The 19,647-nt window shown below is 37.4% G+C and overlaps 1 non-coding gene across 1 annotated transcript; it reads right to left on the bottom strand.

The window, feature by feature from the left end:
- Positions 1–17,191: 17,191 nt before the first annotated feature.
- Positions 17,192–17,298, bottom strand: LOC141715992 (small nucleolar RNA R71). The gene has a single exon (XR_012572728.1). It is a non-coding gene; the product is annotated as a small nucleolar RNA R71 (small nucleolar RNA).
- Positions 17,299–19,647: the final 2,349 nt, after the last annotated feature.

Genomic DNA, 19,647 nt, shown 5'->3' with positions numbered 1-19,647 from the left:
CAGCATATCATTAGGACTACAAATGTTGATCGTGGTGTGAGGGAGCTTTGAGAGGAGATTCATGTGACACGGAGGGTTCTTGAGGCTAGGCTACATGGAGCTACACTACCTGGCAGAGGCCCTGATGCACTGCTGGGCTGGGCTACTGAGGTAATGGAGGACTTTGAGAGGCTGGCAGGACCAGAGTTTCCTTGGAGCTGAGTTAGAGATTTTGAGATGGAGATGCTGAGCAGTGTTGTTATGGTTATGTAGTATGGACAGTAGTGTGTAGTGTGTATCAGTAGACTTTTGAGTTGTATTTATAGACTAACGATGCTGACTAGTGAGTAGGTTGTTGTACCCTTTTTGCTTTTACTTTCGAAGCGTCTTTACGCTTGTACTACCTAAAACTTTTGATCTATATATCAGTACCTTTTCCTTTCCAACACTGTCATTTATTTTATTGCACCTGTTTTACTTTACCTTATTTATTGCACTAGTATATCCTGTGATACCATGTACCCTGTTTTCCATAACTGTTTATATTCTGTAAAGAAGCATGCAATTTACTTAGTTACAACTGTTTTAAAAAAAAGAAGAGATATTTCTATTTCATAAAACTTTTCTTTTATACAAAGATTTGATTCAAAAGCTAAATAAATTGATTGATTCTTTACAGAAAATGCCTCCCAGAAGAAATACCCGCACCAACACCCAGAATTAAGAAACCAACAACAACAACAATAACAACCAAAATGATATAAACCAGAATGTGAACCCAGGACCCATGGACCCAGCAATAGCCCAGATTCTTCAAATCTTGGCCCAACAAATAGTTCACCTGGCACAATAACAGCAGAGACAGACCAATCCCCAGGTAACTTTCAAAACTTTTCAGGCAGTAAACCCACCAGAATTCAAGGGTTCCTTAGAGCCAATTGAAGGAAATGTGTGGTTAAAGGAAATAGAGAAGGCTTTTGCCTTGGTAAAGGTGAAAGAGGAGCAGAAGGTTGAATTTGCAAGTTACTATCTGAAGAATGAGGCCACTTATTGGTGGGAAATGGTGAAAACATTGGAAAGTACAGATGTTATTACTTGGGAAAGGTTTAAGGAGTTGTTTTTAGAAAAGTATTTTCCTCAGTTTGTTCAGGATCAAATGGAGCTGAAGTTTTTAGAATTAAAGCAAGGGAACATGTCGGTAACAGATTATGAGGGGAAGTTTGAGGAATTGTCAAGGTATGTGCCGTCGTATGTTGATACTGATAGAAAGAAAGCTAAGAGATTCCAGCAAGGCTTGAAGCCATGGATCAGAGGGAAGGTAGCTATTTTTGAATTGGATACCTATGCCGGGGTTGTACAGAAAGCTATGATCGCAGAGACAGATAGTGAGATGTTCCAGAAAGAAAAGGAAAGCAAGAAAAGGAAAGTTGAGGGAAGTGAGGGTCAGTCACAAACAGGGAAGTTTCCAAATTTTAAGAAGGGCAAGTTTCAGCCAGGGAGAAATTTTAATTTCAGGAGACAAAATGTAGGAGACGGAGGCCAGGGCAATCGTTCAGCTAATGTGAATCAGCCGAATCAGTTGAGATTAACTTTTCCAGATTGTCAAGTATGTGGAAAGAAGCATGGAGGAGTTTGTAACAAGTTGAATGTGGTATGTTTTAAATGCAACCAGAAAGGGCACTACTCGAGGGAGTGCCGAAATCATCCAGCAAGAGAGCCAGCAAATAAGGATCAGCCTATCCGGAATCCAGCAGTGAAGGTTCCAGCCATTGGATTTACATGCTTTAAATGTGGGAAGCCAGGACATATAGCCAGGGATTGCAAGACACCAGCCCCAGTCAGTAATGCATTAAGGATTATGGGATCTACCCCAACAGTGAATGAGACTCCGAGGGCTAGAGTTTTTGACATGTCGGTGAAGGATGCGATCCAGGATACGGATGTCGTGGCAGGTACGCTTAATGTGAACTCTTTATGTGCCAAAGTGTTAATAGATTCGGGAGCAACTCGATCGTTTATTTCACAAGATTTTGTTAGTAAGTTAAATTGTCCAGTTGGGTATTTAAATGAAATAATGACTGTGAAATTAGCAAATCAAGAACGTGTAACTGTTAATCAAGTTTATGGGAATTGTGAGATTGAGATTTCTGGTAGTAAGTTTTGTGTGGATTTGATACCGTTTAAGTTAGGAGAATTTGACGTTATATTAGGAATGGATTGGTTATCTAAGCATGATGCTCAGATAGATTGTCGAAATAAGAAAGTAATGGTGAAAATGCCAGATGAAAAAATAGTAACGTTCAAGGGACAGAAGCAGGTAAAGAAGTTCTTAACGATGATTCAAGCCAAGAAGTTACTAAGACAAGGATGTGAGCATTTCATAGCATATGTGATCAACAGAAGTCAGAAGCCAGCAAAACTTGAAGATATTCCAGTTGTAAATGAATTTCCAGACATATTTCCTGACGAGTTACCAGGACTTCCTCCAGATAGAGAAATTGAATTTTCAATTGATTTAGCACCTGGAACCGAACCAGTATCCAAGGCCCTGTATAGAATGGCGCCCGTTGAGATGAAAGAGTTAGCAAAGCAATTGCAAGAGCTGTTAGAGAAAGGAGTAATTAGACCTAGCGTATCCCCGTGGGGTGCACCGGTATTATTTGTTAAGAAGAAAGATGGAAGCATGAGACTGTGCATCGACTATAGGGAGCTCAATAAGTTGACTATCAAGAATAAGTATCCGTTACCCAGAATTGATGATTTGTTTGACCAATTGAAGGGAGCCAAGTATTTCTCGAAAATCGATTTAAGATCGGGATATCATCAACTAAAGATCAAACCAGAAGATATACCAAAGACAGCTTTCAAAACAAGGTATGGGCATTACGAGTTTTTAGTGATGTCTTTTGGATTGACCAACGCCCCAGCAGCGTTTATGGACCTGATGAACAGAATTTTCAAAGAATATTTGGACAAGTTCGTTATAGTATTTATAGACGATATTTTGATCTATTCAAAGACGGAGGAGGATCATGCGGAACATTTAAGGACAGCTTTGGAGATTTTAAGGAAAAAGAAGTTATATGCTAAATTGTCGAAGTGTGAGTTTTGGCTACAGGAAGTTCAGTTCTTAGGACACATAGTCAGTAACGAAGGGATCAAAGTGGACCCGGAAAAGATCGAGGCAATTACGAATTGGGAAAGACCGAGAACACCCACTGAGGTAAGAAGTTTCTTGGGATTGGCAGGATATTATCGATGATTCGTTCAGAATTTCTCAAGAATTGCAACACCATTGACAAAGCTTACACGAAAGAATGAAAAGTTTATATGGAATGACAAGTGCGAAGAAAGTTTTCAGGAATTGAAGCGGAGATTAATCACAACACCTGTTTTGTCACTTCCAGATGATTAAGGGAATTTCGTAATTTATAGCGATGCTTCCTACAAAGGATTATGATGTGTTCTTATGCAGCACGACAAGGTGATTGTGTATGCGTCAAGGCAATTGAAACCACACGAACAGAAGTACCCTACTCATGATTTGGAGTTAGCAGCTATAGTTTTCGCTTTGAAGATTTGGAGAAATTATTTGTATGGAGAAAAGTGTGAAATTTTCACGGATCACAAAAGTTTGAAATATATATTTACCCAGAAGGAACTTAATATGAGACAAAGGAGATGGTTAGAATTGATCAAAGATTATGATTGCTCGATTAATTATCATCCCGGTAAGGCGAACGTTGTAGCAAATGCGTTAAGTCGGAAGGAAAAGTTAAATGTATTATCCGTACCTGAAGAGATATATAAAGAATTTCAAAAATTGGAATTGGAGATTAGAATTTGCAAGCCTGAGGAAGCAAAAGTGTACAGTATGATTTTCCAACCGGAGTTATTGGAGAAAATAAAGAAATGCCAGAAAGAGGTAATGGATCAAGATATAAATAGTTTGGTAGGTGAGAAATTATGCACGCAACAAGTTGATCAAGGTATTCTTAGGTTTTCTTCAAGAATTTGGATTCCACCAGTAATGGAGCTGAAAAATGAAATTTTACAAGAAGCACATAGTTCAAGATATTCCATCCATCCAGGGAGTACCAAAATGTACAGAGATTTAAAGAAGAATTATTGGTGGCCAAATATGAAGAGGGAAATTGCGAAATAGGTTAGCAAATGCTATACCTGTCAGAAAGTTAAAGTGGAGCATCAGAGACCAAGCGGGTTGCTACAGCCATTGGAGATTCCAGAGTGGAAGTGGGAACATATTGCCATGGATTTCATAGTTGGATTACCAAGGACAAGGGATAATCATGATGCCATTTGGGTTATAGTAGATAGACTTACCAAGTCAGCTCATTTTCTGCCTATAAATGAAAGATTTTCGCTCGATAAGTTAGTTCATATGTACTTGAAAGAGATCGTAGTTTGTCATGGAGTTCTAGTATCTATTGTATCTGATCGAGATCCAAGATTTAATTCAAGATTTTGGAAGAGTTTTCAAGAATGCTTGGGAACAAGATTGAATATGAGTACGGCCTATCACCCCCAAACGGATGGTCAAAGTGAAAGAACGATCCAGACAATCGAGGACATGCTACGTGTTTGTGCTATTGATTTCAAAGGAAGTTGGGACGAGCATTTACCCCTAGTAGAGTTTGCTTATAACAACAGTTATCACACCAGTATTGGGATGCCACCTTATGAAGCCCTTTATGGACGCAAATGTAGATCTCCAGTATATTGGGACGAAGTAGGAGAACGCAAAATACTCGGACCTGAATTGGTGCAACAGACAAAGGAAGTTGTTGAAATTATCCAGAAAAGATTAATAGCTGCACAAGATCGTCAAAGGAAATATGCGGACCAGTCAAGAAAAGACATGGAATTTGAAGAAGGAAGCTTGGTATTATTGAAAGTATCACCGTGGAAAGGACTAACGAGGTTTGGAAAGAAAGGGAAGCTAAACCCAAGATATGTCGGACCTTTTGAAATCCTAAAGCGTATTGGCAAAGTAGCTTACGAGTTGGCGTTACCTCCGCACATGGAGCACATTCACAATGTTTTTCACATATCAATGCTTAAGAAATATAATCCAGACTCCAGGCATATAATAGAATATGAGCCAATAGAACTTCAAACAGATTTATCATATATAGAGAGTCCAATAGAGATTCTAGAGGAAAGGGAGAAAGTATTAAGAAATAAAGTGATAAAGTTAGTAAGAGTATTGTGGAGAAACCCAAAGGTTGAAGAGTCAACCTGGGAGTTAGAAAGTGATATGAGAGAAAAATACCCTCATTTGTTTTCTTAGAGATTCTGAGGACAGAATCCTTTTAAGGGGGGAAGGATGTAATATCCGGGATATATCGTGTAATTATTTTTGCTATTATATAATTATTATGTGTGTTCAGTATCTATTCTGTGAGCTAATTGTTAAGTGTTATCTGTACTTGAATATTCAAAAATAATATTAATTGAGTATTTTAATTTTTATATGTCCAAAATAAAATATAGATAATTGTCATATCTTCCTAATTATTTTTATGTTGGTTTATGGATTTATAAGAATCATATGAAATTTCTAAAATCTTTTTCCGGGTAATTAAAATCTATTTTATAAAATACGGGAACCAACCGACGTCAACCGTTGTTACATTTTTGGAACCCGAAACTCTTTCGAGAACTCCTTCCTAACCCAATTGTAATATTCCGAGCATATTCCATGTTTCGACTTTTTCGATCCGGCTTACGGTTTGTCCTGCGCGGGTCCCGGCGCAACATTTTCGATACAATATTCGTTTCGGTAAATCAATAAAACCCGTATTTTCGATAAACGGGAGCTTTTTATTAAACTATCCCAACTATCACTTCGTAATACGTGTAACCAGAGGCTGAGACCAAGACCGCAGTATAAATTGTACTGATTTGGATAATTATCCCGAAAACCGATACCGTTTGGATCAGTTTTTACAAATAAACGTACCGTTTTATATCGGGAATGATCCAACGGGATACTAATTTTCCGTAATTATAAATAGCCTTTTACCGTATTTTATTTCGTATCAAAATCATTTGCAGACAGATAATTATATAATTTTCAGAGAAAAGCCCTAATTACATAAACTGTTCTAAGAATCAAACAACAAAACGAAGGCGTTACCGATCTCTGTTTTCAAAGCTTGAGTAACCAAAATGAAGGATTTGAGGTGTTCTATCAGATTCTGAGCTTTGTTTCACTGCAGAAATCAAGGTTATTTTTCTAAAAATTTATTTATTTTCGGATTTATTTTATTAAAAATATGAAATTTTTGTTCGGATGATTGTTTGTATGATTTGATGATTGCATGTTGTAGAGCTTGTTTTCCTGATGATTTTGATATGTCATACGTCTGATTTGGAGTTCAATAACATGCTCAAAAGTGGGTTTAATTCTCGAATTTCAAAATTAGGGTTTATAACCCGTATGAATGTTCTTAATTGAAATTTGGGGGTTTCTTATTCTGTGATAGATTGATGTTTTGTTATAGTGGGTTGTGTTCTCTGTGAAATTTGCAATCTAGTCGTATAAGTTTCATGAACCAACGAGGTCTGTAGAGAAGGGAGTTGTGTTTTGAAGTTTTTCGATGTTCGCCGGAAACTAGAAAACTTCACGGCCAAATTCCGGCCAACTCAGGGATTGTTAGGTTGTTTTGATTGCATGATTGTATTCCTGGTAATTTGTAGAGGTGATCTGGAGCTTGTGGTAAGGTGAGGAGGTCGGAATCGTGTTCTCCGGCGAACCCGACTGTTTTCCGGCGACGGGGTGTAAAATTGCAGTTTGGTCCCTGGACTTTTGGGGACGATACAGTTAGGTCCCTGAAGTTTCCAGACTTTGCAAATTTAGGATTCCTGTTTATAAAATGTTTAAAAATCATATTTCCTATTTATTTTTATTATAAAAATTCATTTTTAATTTTTGAAAATTCTAAAAATTATTATTTTAATTCTGAAAATTATTTTTAATTCACAAATAAATCTAAATTAATTAGTTAATTAATTTCAGTTAATTTATAATTGATTAATTGGTCAATTAATTCGAAAATTAATTGATTAATTGATTTAATTAATTATTAATTGATTTTAATTAGTTATTTAATTAGATTGAATTATTTAAAAATGATTTAAAAATTCTGAAAAATAGTTTCGAGCTTTAAAATATTATTCTAAATTATTTCCAAGGCTCGATAATTATTCTAAAATTATTTCGGAGCCAGAATGGGCCAACCGAACCATGTTTATTAACCCGAAATTGATCCAACGACCCGTTTTAATTCCGAAAAATGTTTTAAAAATCATTTTAAATACCAGAAAGCCTATTTATGACCCGAGACTTCTTTATAAATAATATATCATTGATTACGTGATGTATTATGTGCTACATGTGAATTGTTAATTGACTATCGGTCTATATATTCGGTGTTTAATTGATTATTGCATAACTTTCAATCCGTTAATCGGATTTGGGTAAAACGAAGGGTAGATAGAAGTATGTGTTGAATAGAATTCCATGAGTAAATTATTGATAGATGCTTATGATATGTGAGAAGAAGAGACAAGACGTAGGAAAGGGAAACAGGTAGTTGAGGAGTAAAACGGTTGTGATTGGAAGCGAGTGCAGTGTAGTAAGCTAATACCAGGAAAGTGTTCTGAACTTTCTCGAGATATTGTAGTACTTGATAATCCTGTGATATTGCAAGTGCTTTGAAGCACAGAAACCTAAATCCTGATTTCAGTTATTGTCCTTGAGCCATGGATCATATTCTTTCTAATCCATTGATTATTGTATACCCAAACAAGAACCACAAATCTACGATACTACTCTACAAATACATACAAACTAAATACCAAACAGTGAAATGAACTATTATATACTCAACACATGGTATCTTATACTTTGAAAGATCGAATCCTTGAAACCTTGAAACGTTGATTCCTTTGTTATCCAATTCTTTCATTACCCAGCATCCAAGCTTTTAAATTGTCTTATTGATTCTTACAAGGATTGAAACCCTTTCATTGTTAAACATTTATTATTGTTAATAATTTCGGTTATTGTTTACTATTGCATATTCTGTTATTATGTTAGAATTGGATTGTTTTTATAAAATTGTGGACCAGATTCATGGTCAGACCATATAATGGTCAAGTTAGGCCAATGTGTGCCTTGGATCCAGTAGTTAGAGCAATGCTGCGTGCCTTGCTCGGGGTTAGTGCGTGACTGATCAGCAGTATAACCTTGGTTTTTAAATTAAAAGTATAATATCCAATTCTAAATCATAATCCATTGTTCACTTGATATCATAAACATATTCACCTGGTGATCATTATTCTCAGTTTTGTCATTGTGACTTGCTGAGCTAGTTAGCTCATTCGTGCGATGTGTTTATATTCTTTCCAGTTAAAAAGGAACCAGTTGGTAAAGAGGATCCCCAGTCCAGCGCGAGAGCTAGGGGTTCAGGTTGAGAAAGCTGAGCTAGTAGGCTTCTTTTGGAATAATTTAAGTTTCTAAAAGTTTGTAATAATGTTTAATACTCAGTTTGAATTTGAAATAGTTGGGATTTGAACGGTTTGTAATATATTAGTGTGTTTGGCTTGTGTGCATACTTTAACCTGTTGCGGTCCATGGTGATTGGTAAGTAGGGTCATTGCATATATTATTATTATCTTTATTATTGTTATAAGCAGGTTATAATTAAGGTGTGTGTGTGGACCCCAAACTTCTGACCCGGGTTTGGAGGGCGCCACATTCTGGAAGATATTGGTCGTGTTCAACGTGAACTTCTTCTTTTTAATTCCTCATTTACTTTTGTTGTTATCTCAACAGTCATCTCAATGTTGGGATATCTTTCATACCTGGCGTCTCCCTTTCTGGGTATCAAGCCACCGATCTTACACTTCACATCCTTGAAGGTCACTTCCTTCATCCCATTTTCCTACATTCTTTTTATCCTGTCTCCTCAGTCCATTCGTGTTTCCTTATTAATCCATCGATCTATCTCAAAGTTTCATCGAATACTTTCAACTTCAAGGGAATTAATTATAAGTATTGCTTACGCCTTCAAACCTTGAATTTATCTCATGATCAGTCACCATCGCACTGATGATGACACACTTCTCTATATTTATTGCAAGGGTTTCTTAGGGTTTCCCATACTTAACTCCCTTATCACTTCTCAACTCTAGTTCCTTTATATTCCTTCCCTTTTTAGTCTTTTCTTTTCATTTCTATTACAACCATTACATGAACCAACACAACATAAGCATTGATTTCAAACATCCCATCATTCTGCATTCGTGTCCTCAGAGCGAATCTTGACAACTTTTACAACTCAGATTCATAATTCATCATACTCGTCTGCCTTTGTTCTGGCTCTAAAGCTTTTACATTATCTCCATAACCTTGGGAAGTACTTTTTTGAAAACAATTGACTGAACTTTAATCAGTTTATTATAACCTCTGGCTCCGTACCTTTATTGGCTTTTCACCAGTGGGTGACCTCTCTCTTAGGAGGGTAAGTGACAAAGCAGTCTTTTGTGACTCGTCAATCATTTAGAATCTCAAATGATTCTTGTATTTCCTTTAGCCAGGCTCTTGCCTCGACTAGGTCAGCTTGTTCCTTAGAACTCTGAGAGCTTATCGACTTAAAGGTCCTGAAAGAATTTCTCACCGCATTGTTTCCTCAGGGTGGTGGTTGGGGATAATAGTCTAAGTTCTGTTTAGACATGTCCATGAATTGCCGTATAAGAGTACCATCTCGGGTCTCCTTTCCTTACTCGACTTCTGTTTTCTCAGTATGAAATGTTTCATCCTTCTCCCATAATTGGGGTTATCTTATACATTTTAAATCCTTATTTTCCACTTTATTATGTTATGGGTTCCTTCTATCTTGATGGCGACCTCCCTGACTATCACGTTCAGGGTTTGCTCTAAATCTTATTCCTCAAACTAGCTTTCATCTAAGATCTCATCTTTAAGCTCTTGAACATTTGGAACCCAAAATTCTGTAGGAATACCTCATTATTGCCTTATCATCTTTCTCGGTATTAATCTCTTATCTATTTGTTGGCTCTCTGCCTTCATTCATCACTTTTTCTGGCACAATATGTTCTTTTCCAATAATTCGGGCTGTATTGCAATCTCAAACAGCTTTTCGGTACCGGCTCCGGTTACCTTCACTTCTATTTCCATTTTCTCAAAATCTCTTATAAACTCTCCCAAAGACATTATCATCTTGAGTCTCTCCTTTTTACTAAGGGCATCAGCCACCGTATTGGCCTTCCCTGAATGATAAAGAATCTCCCAATCATAATTCTTGATTAGCTCTAACCGCCTCCTCTGGCGTATGTTGAGCTCTTTCTACGTAAAAATATACTAGAGCTCCTATGGTTTGTGTAAATCTTGCACTTCTCTCCATACAAGTAGTGCCTCCAATCTTTAGGGAAAAACTATTGCCACGAGCTCAAGCTCATGGGTGGGGATATCAAATTTTCTATTCCCTTAATTGTCTTGACGCGTACGCGATTACCTTGTTGTGCTGTATAAGAAGCACCCTAATTCCTTATCCGAAGCCTCACTACACATCACAAAATCTCCTTTTCCATCGGGCAACACCATCATAGGGGCCGTCACCAATCTTTACTTCAGTTCTTGAAAGTTGTTCTCGTATTTCTCTGTCCATTCGAACTTCTCAGTCTTATGAGTAAGCGCGTTAAAGGGGCTACTATCTTTACGAACTTGAATGAACCTCCGGTAGTAACCGGCCAATCCTACCTCTGGTAGTCGCCCTAACCATAATCATCAATTCCTCAGTGGTCCTTTATTCATTCTTGTCAGGATCCTCCACGGGATTCTTCGCAGCAACAATCCCTTCTAGGACAACATCCTCAACCGCTACATCCTCAATATGAACATCATCCGGTCCCGCGTTAGGATGCTCTATCAGATCCATAATCTGATCTTCAATAAGTAATAAAACATGATCGCGTTGTTGCTCCACAACCTCAGGGTTCGGAGTCCCGCTACCATATACGATAACGAACTACGCTTCTATCACGATATTTATAAGGGTTCCCATAAGGGTTTTAACTGTCAGTACTACGTTAGGTAGTCCGACTATGAACTTGGCAAGAGTTCTTATTATCTTAGTGAACTTATTATTTTAACGTCATATCATCTCTGAGGTTTATAACGCTTAGCTCTGATACCATTTCTGTAACACCCCCAAATCCGGGATCGGGGATTTGGGTTGTCACGAGTTCCATTTCCCTTAATAATACTTAACCTTAACAATCAACCAACTGCTGCGTACTGTGACCCCACAATACACACACACACACCACAAGTTATAGTCTCAGAGATGAATACCAAAAATAACACAAGTCATTTTACTCCACAATTATAAACCATTTCACCTCAAAAGAGTTTCTGAATAAATTTACATTTCTTTGCCATTATTACAATTCATAAATATACATAAGTCTGGTACATCAAAAGTTGAAAGCCTAGCCTATTGTTAGTTCCTACCTCAGCTACAGTGACATCAACGCCTATAGGAAACTGCGGAACGTTTCCTATCCGCTCGCGAATTGGGAGCTTGGTCCTGTTCATCTTGTCTATCTGATGTTGTGTGATGAAAGAAGAAAGTAAGGGTGAGCAACAAGCCCACCGAAATAATATGTATAATAATTAACAATATATGAGCATTCTCATAGAACTCATGAAAGTCTTGGTCAAAAAGAAATGAACCAAGTTGATATCTTAACATGACCAAGTAGCAAAATATTTAGTATGTATATACATATATACTTTTCACAATCTTTGAAATCCTCTGACATGTATAATATACACAGAGTTCCAGTTTATAACTATATAAAAATATCGTTGTAAGGTGATCTCATATATCTAACCTTGTCTCAACGTTTTTCTGAAAATCTTTGTCATGCATAAGATAATCATTAACTAGATATAAGTTGAAAAGATGAAGTTACAAGATACTCCAATATACTTATATCTTTTCCGAATACTACTTGAACTACCACCATTCAAGTTATAATTAGCTCATCCCATAGATGAAGCTACACGACAAAACTTGTATAGAATCTATCTTTGAAATATCATCAAAATGAAATGAAGTTACGAGATACTTCATTTGATGAAAACATTATTTTGAAAACTCAACCCTGCCAACACTTAATAATCGCCCAGCCGTAGCCTTTCTATTGAAGTGCTCTGGGTAGTGTTGCAGAAATATCCAATTGGATGATGAACTCATTACGGGAGTTTGCCGCGCCAGGAAGACCACTCACGATGATCAGTCGTAGTAGTGCAACCCCACCATTTTCTACATGTAGAGGAGAACCTGTCGGATTTACTTGTCAACCGAACACTGGACTCCTAAGGAATGGACCGTCTTAGGGGAATTTCCAGGCCATTTGGGCCAATATAATAAGGCTGGGCCGGCGCCACTCGACCACTTACGCCACTCCTAGTTCAGATAAAATCCATGACTCTGAAACGTAAAGCTCGTCCCCCTTTCCCCAAGTAGAAACTTGTTGATACGGCTCCACCAAGAAGTCGTATCTAGTTGGAAAGGAAAACTCACCGATATTTCCCAGGCGATGCCTGTTAATGGATTAACTTGTTGCAAGAATTTTACTTCCCGAGTGTTGGGTAAGTAATCAAAAACTCTTTTATCAAAATAGCAAACTTGTTGCGAATATAAAACACACCACAGAGCCGGATCCCTCAGGTTTTGAGCGAGTATTTAAATCCCCTTCGAAAGGAGGATCTTAAATATAAAAGTGAGTTTTGGGATCCGCCCTAACTTTTAAAATCATTTTGAAGACTCGAAAACATTTTAAAGAATGTTTAGAGTAACGCTGATTTAATAAAATAAATCAGTCCCGATATGTTAGAAAGTATCTGAATATTATTATTTAAATAATATTCCCATAAGGGTGATCCTTATAAAAATAATCGAGGTAGGAGTTTTAAAACTCATACTTGAAATGAATAATAAATAACCAAAGATATACTTATACGAAAGTATGATCTTTATTTGAATAATCGAAAATAAGTTTGATTATCGAAACATTATTCTTTAATAAAATAAAGAATATTATTTAGTAAATAAGCGGAGTCATGAGTCTTCGAATGAATATTCAAAAATAATATTCATTAAATAAAATAAACGGAGTCATATGTCCTCGAATGAATATTCAAAATAATATTCATTAATATGAATAAACGGAGTCATAAGCCCTCAAACAAATATTCAAAATAATATTCATTAATAAAAATAAAGTTATCGAATAAACCTTATTCGATTAATAGTTTTGAAAACTATATCTATATATATATAAATATATATAATATACTCGGGAACATCGACTCCCGGTTTTAGAAAATGTTCACCTTTGGGTCCCCTATACTAAGGCTATACGCAACTACTACTTATCTCTAGCATAGGTATTATACAACTTATAAGCAATTGAATCAACAATTAGATATCAAGATTACGAAACAGACATGCATATATACCATATCAGCATGCTCCAATATATCGCAAAATTTGCTAATTAACCATCATGCACTTATCACAAGATAATGCATATACATATATTTACATCACAACAACAGTATAACGGGTAGAAAACTTGCCTGAGTGCTCCGGGGTAGACTTAAGCTTAGAGTGGGTCCGGTAACCTATGAACAACAACATAAGCCGGAATTAAACCACGGTCGCTTAAGAAACTAGACTTTAACCGATTGAACCCTAACATTCGCTTATGGTCACTTCTACACTTAACGAATCACATAAGTCGTTCGAGTACCCTCGGCTCCATCATTTTTAATAAATTAACCGTTATGAATTTTAAGGCAACGTTTTCACGAATACCCTACCAAATGCCTAGTCCACTTTACATAATTGTTTCATACTCCAAATAGTCATTTAAGGGCCTTAACCAAGGTTTCAAAGTAAGGCGAGGGGTAATGGTTCGTTCGCGAAACGCCGTTACTTAAAACGGTCGTTTCTCCTAAACCGTACATCGGATTCAAGCGAACTACATATCAAAACGAAGCTCGTAACATGAACTATCTAAACATGGTAATGGTCAGTTCATGGAAATGAGTATTCAGGTGCAAAAGTTAAGCACAAAACAGTTTAAGGAAAATTGGGCATTACGACGACTATAACTTAGAAATTCCCAAATTTTTACCAAATCAATTCAACATCAAACCACCACCAATCAACACCATTCCACCATAATTCAACCATAATACAATATCATTTAACTATAACTCAAGATCTCAACTTATTCATCTAAACCAAGTCAAAATGTGACCAAGAACATCAAATCCAACAAGTATCACTCCTAACTCCAAAATCAACAAAACCACTTACTAAACAAAGCTCTAAACATGAGTACACACCCATTACACTAACCCATCATCTAAACATTATGAAATCCAAACCAACAAAACTTAATACTAAGGGTTTGAGAAGTTATACCTTCCTTGGAGAGTGGAGAATCACTTAGGAAGCCTTAAATAACCACTAACTATCTCTACTAAGCTTGGATATTGAAGAAAACATAAGAAAACACAAAGTTAGTTTCTTGAAAACACTATTCACCAAGAACTTTGATGAATTGATTAGCTATGTTAAACATGGAATCTTGAGCTTAAACTTATGGCTCATCTAAGTTATGAATTATAGAAGCTAAGAATTATGATTCAGTGGAGCTTGGGTTTTGGAATTTTCTTCCTTGCTTTTCTTCAAAAAGCCGAGGCAAGAAGATGGGGGAAGAAGAAAATGTGTTTGTTTTGGTTGCTTTTGATTTTTTGTGATTAATTGAATTGTTACCATAGTAAATTTTGTGTGGTTTATAATCAACCAACACTTCCTTCCCTTTTGGTCATGCTTATGTCATCCTCCTATGTCATCTTCCCACACTTGTCCTCTTCTTGTTGGTGTGATGACATCATCATCACTAACCTCTTTGATTAACTCCTAATTACTTGGCTAATGACCGCTGATCTGTTATACGGTTCGCTTAACTTTCGTTCTCGTTTATCGTTTGAGGGATCATACCCGAGATCTTATTACTTGGGTTTCCTTAACCTTTCTCAATACATTATATTCCTTTTATGATCCTCTCTTATACTCCTTGAATTTAAATCCTTTTTATCCTGTTACCTTATACTCAATTCTTTCGGTATCTGGTGGATTTTTGGGAAAAATCAAAGTGTTTCGAATTTGAATTCTGACGATCTTTACATACACTTATATACCATATAGAGTACTAATAAGATCTCAGAATAACAATAAAAGAACCTCTACAAAGTGTGGCATGAAAAGTTTTCTTATTCGGCATAATCAGCAAAATCACTATTCATAAGGGTTACAAAAAGTCCAAAATTTTTGGGGTTATTACAACTTCCAACTTCTGAGTTAGCTGGGTATTATGGGACTCCTATATAAGTAGATTTCAAAGACGTTTCAAAAAGGTTGGATCGTAGTATTAATCGAAGAGCGAGGAGATAAGGAAGAAGACCGTTTTAGCACACCGCAACGAAGAGGAAGCATATTTTCTTGTGATTCTTTATTTTATTGTAACGTTGGATGCTAGTTTTCTTTACTTTGAACCTATTTACTCTTGTGATGTACTCTGGTTTAATATAAGTAGTTTTAGTCTTGTGTGTTATTATCATGTTTTCATATGAACCCATGATGACAATGAGTGCTATCATGGGCTAATCGTGATCATGGGGTCGTAACGGATTACTATAGAATTCTTTAGTTAGTTGTTTAATACCTTAGTGTGTGATGATTGTATGATATCTAGTATTAGTTGTGCTTATTCGTTTTATGTGCGTCGCGAACATATAAGATAGGGTGTTAATCTCTTGTGAAGCGACGATGGATCTTGAGATTTAGAACTTGCCATGCTAGCATAGGTTCATGTAAGAGTATGCATGATTAGTGGGTAACTCTAACCGTTTTATTTGCCCTGTGTAATCAAAAGGAATAACTTGTGCTTAAATCGTTATGTTGTCAATTTCTATAGACATATAGGGACTCAACATAATTGATGCCTATTCAACTTCTATCTTAATTGTGGATGCTTGGTATAATGGTATTAGTACAATGAAAGTTGGCTTTTATCAGTTTCGTGTTATTCGATTAATATCATCACTGTTGCATGCTAAGGGTAATAACAATGACTATTGAAAGAAGTAGTAATGAAGTTGTGATCTCATGAGTGTTTTAATATTGTTAATTTAAGTGTTAATTAAGTGCTTAATTCTCGTAGTTAATTGTAGTTAATAATTAGTTAATCAATTCTAAGTGTTATTGTCTTAACATTGAGAAGTAATCATACATTGGTGAGTGAGTGTAATTGAACATAATTAGTCTGAGTCTCAGTCGAACGAACTAGAAAGTATTCTATATTACTTGCGAATGCGTATACTTGCGTGTGTTATTAGCGCGTGTTTTCGCCCTAACAAGTTTTTAGCGCCGCTGCCGGGGACTCGGCGTTTTTGTTTAATTATGTACTTACCATCATTGGTCATTAGGACTCAGTGATTAAGACGTGTTACTTATTGTTTCCGATTGTATTTCAGGTACTTTAGCGAGTATTTATGCAAACACGTTCTCGTACTCGCAAGAGGACTTTAGATACGGCTGAGGAGACAGACAAAGTTCTTGATATTCCGGAGAAGATAGATTTTGAAGATTCGGATTCAGGAAGTGAGCAGAAAGAGCCAGTAATCATGGGTGATCGTATTGTTCCGGCATATCCAGCTCTTATGGACTTTTCTCGGCCTAAAATTGATGACATTCAGTCTAGCATCATGCACCCGGCTATTGAGGCCAATAACTTTGAAATCAAGCCGGGCATTATTCAGATGGTGCAAAATTCTGTTTCTTTTGGAGGTGCTGCGACTGGAGACCCCAACATGCACATAAGGAATTTTGTCGAGATCTGTAGTACTTTCAAATATAATGGTGTGACTGATGAGGCTATCAAGCTGAGGCTTTTCCCATTCTCACTGAGGGATAAAGCTAAGGACTGGTTACATTCTGAACCAGCTGGGTCTATCACTACTTGGCAAGATCTTGCGCAAAAGTTTCTGGTGAAGTTTTATCCAATGGCGAAGACTGCGGCTATGAGGAGTGCTCTTACTCAGTTTGCGCAGCAACCGACAGAATCTATGTGCGAGGCTTGGGAGCGCTACAAGGTGATTTTGAGAAAGTGTCCACATCATGGAATGCCTGATTGGATGGTGATCACTGGTTTCTATAATGGTTTGGGGGCCCAATCTCGGCCCATGCTCGATGCAGCAGCTAGAGGCGCCTTGTGGGCCAAAAGCTATACGGAGGCTTATAATCTTATTGAGACTATGGCTGTAAATGAGCATCAAAACCCAACTCAAAGGATGATCGATGGGAAGGTAGCAGGTATTTTGGAAGTTGATGCAGCTACAACTATTACAGCGCAGCTCCAAGCGCTGTCTATGAAGGTCGATTCTCTAGCCACCTATGGAGTCAATCAGATAGCTATGGTCTGTGAGCTTTGTGCAGGTTCTCATGCTAGGGATCAGTGTTCTCTTGTTAAAGAATCTGTTCAGTATGTGAACAATTATCAGCAATCGCAGCAGCCTGTGCCAGCTACTTATCATCCTAACAACAGAAATCATCCAAACTTCAGCTTGAGTAATAGTCAGAATGCTATTCAGCAACCATATCAGCAAGGCGTAAGTAAACAGTTCAATCCACCTGGATTCCAGCAAACACAGCATTATGCTCAAAGGCAATCATATCCTCAACAAGGAGGTGCAACTCCACCCTCTAGTGCTGATTTTGAGGAACTTAAGCTGTTGTGCAAAAGTCAGGCGGTCTCTATCAAGACCTTGGAAAATCAAATCGGTCAAATAGCCAATGCAGTGCTTAATCATCAACCTGGCACACTTCCCAGTGATACTGAAGTTCCAGGCAGGAAGGAAGCTAAAGAGCAAGTTAAGGCTATTACCTTAAGGTCTGGAAAAGTTGCTGATGTTGAAAAAGCAAAAGAAGGAGAAGCTGAAGTTGGTGACGAAGAAGCTAAGCAAAAGGAGAAAGCGGCGGAACTAAGGAAGACTACTGTTGAACACACTCTGTCTGAGGGTAATACAGGGGAGAAATAGCTCTATCCTCCACCACCTTTCCCTAAGAGATTGTAGCAACAAAAGCTGGATAAGCAGTTTGGTAAGTTTCTGGAGGTGTTCAAGAAACTTCACATCAACATATCTTTCGCTGAGGCTCTGGAGCAAATGCCTAGTTATGCAAAGTTTATGAAGAGTATTCTTTCAAGGAAGGTGAAACTGGATGATCTAGAGACCGTTGCTCTAACAGAAGAATGCAGTGCTGTGCTGTAACAAAAGTTACCTCCAAAGCTTAAAGATCCAGGTAGCTTTACCATTCCTTGCACCATTGGCAAGTTGTCTTTTGACAAGTGCCTCTGTGATTTGGGAGCAAGTATCAATCTGATGCCGTTGTCGATCTTCAAAAAGTTGAATTTACCTTATCCAAAGCCCACCTACATGTCTCTATAATTGGCTGATCGTTCTATTATATACCCACAAAGCATAGTGGAGGATGTGCTAGTAAAGGTGGATAAGCTCTTCTTTCCTGCGGACTTTGTTATTCTAGATTTTGAGGAAGATAAGAAGATTCCCATAATCTTGGGGAGACCCTTCTTGGCTACAGGACGTACCTTGATAGATGTGCAGAAAGGTGAACTTACTATGAGGGTGCAGGATCAGGATGTGATATTCAATGTATTCAAAGCAATGAAATTCCCTACAGAAGATGAGGAGTGCTTAAAAGTGGATTTGATTGATTATGCGGTTACTTCAGAACTTGATCATATGCTAATGACCGATGCATTAAAGAAAGCCTTAGTGGGGGATTTTGACAGTGATCATGAGGATGGCAATGAGCAACTACAATATCTAAATGCTTCTCCCTGGAGGCGAAAGCTAGACATGCCATTTGAATCTCTTGGTACTTCTGACCTCAAAAATACTGAAGGAAAGCTCAAACCATCTATTGAGGAAGCACCTACCTTGGAGCTTAAACCATTGCCTGAACACTTGAGGTATGCTTTTTAGGTGATGCATCTACTTTACCTGTTATTATTGCATCTGACCTCTCAGGTAGTGAGGAGGACAAGCTCTTAAGGATCTTGAGAGAATTCAAATCAGCTATCGGATGGACTATAGCAGACATCAAAGGGATCAGCCCTTCATACTGCATGCATAAGATTCTGCTAGAGGAGGGTAGTAAGCCGACTGTTGAGCAATAGCGTAGACTTAATCCTATCATGAAATAAGTGGTGAAGAAAGAAATTCTGAAGTGGCTGGATGCAGGAATCATTTATCCTATATCTGACAGTTCTTGGGTGAGCCCCGTGCAATGTGTACCTAAGAAATGAGGTATTACTGTTGTAGCAAATGAGAAGAACGAGCTCATCCCCACTCGAACAGTCACAGGATGGAGGGTATGCATGGATTACAGAAAGTTGAATAAGGCCACGAGGAAGGATCACTTCCCTCTTCCATTTATTGATCAGATGCTTGAC

Source organism: Apium graveolens, chromosome 3 (genome assembly GCF_009905375.1).
Source record: "Apium graveolens cultivar Ventura chromosome 3, ASM990537v1, whole genome shotgun sequence".
NCBI lineage: Eukaryota > Viridiplantae > Streptophyta > Magnoliopsida > Apiales > Apiaceae > Apium > Apium graveolens.
This window is presented reverse-complemented; position numbering and strand designations above follow the sequence as displayed.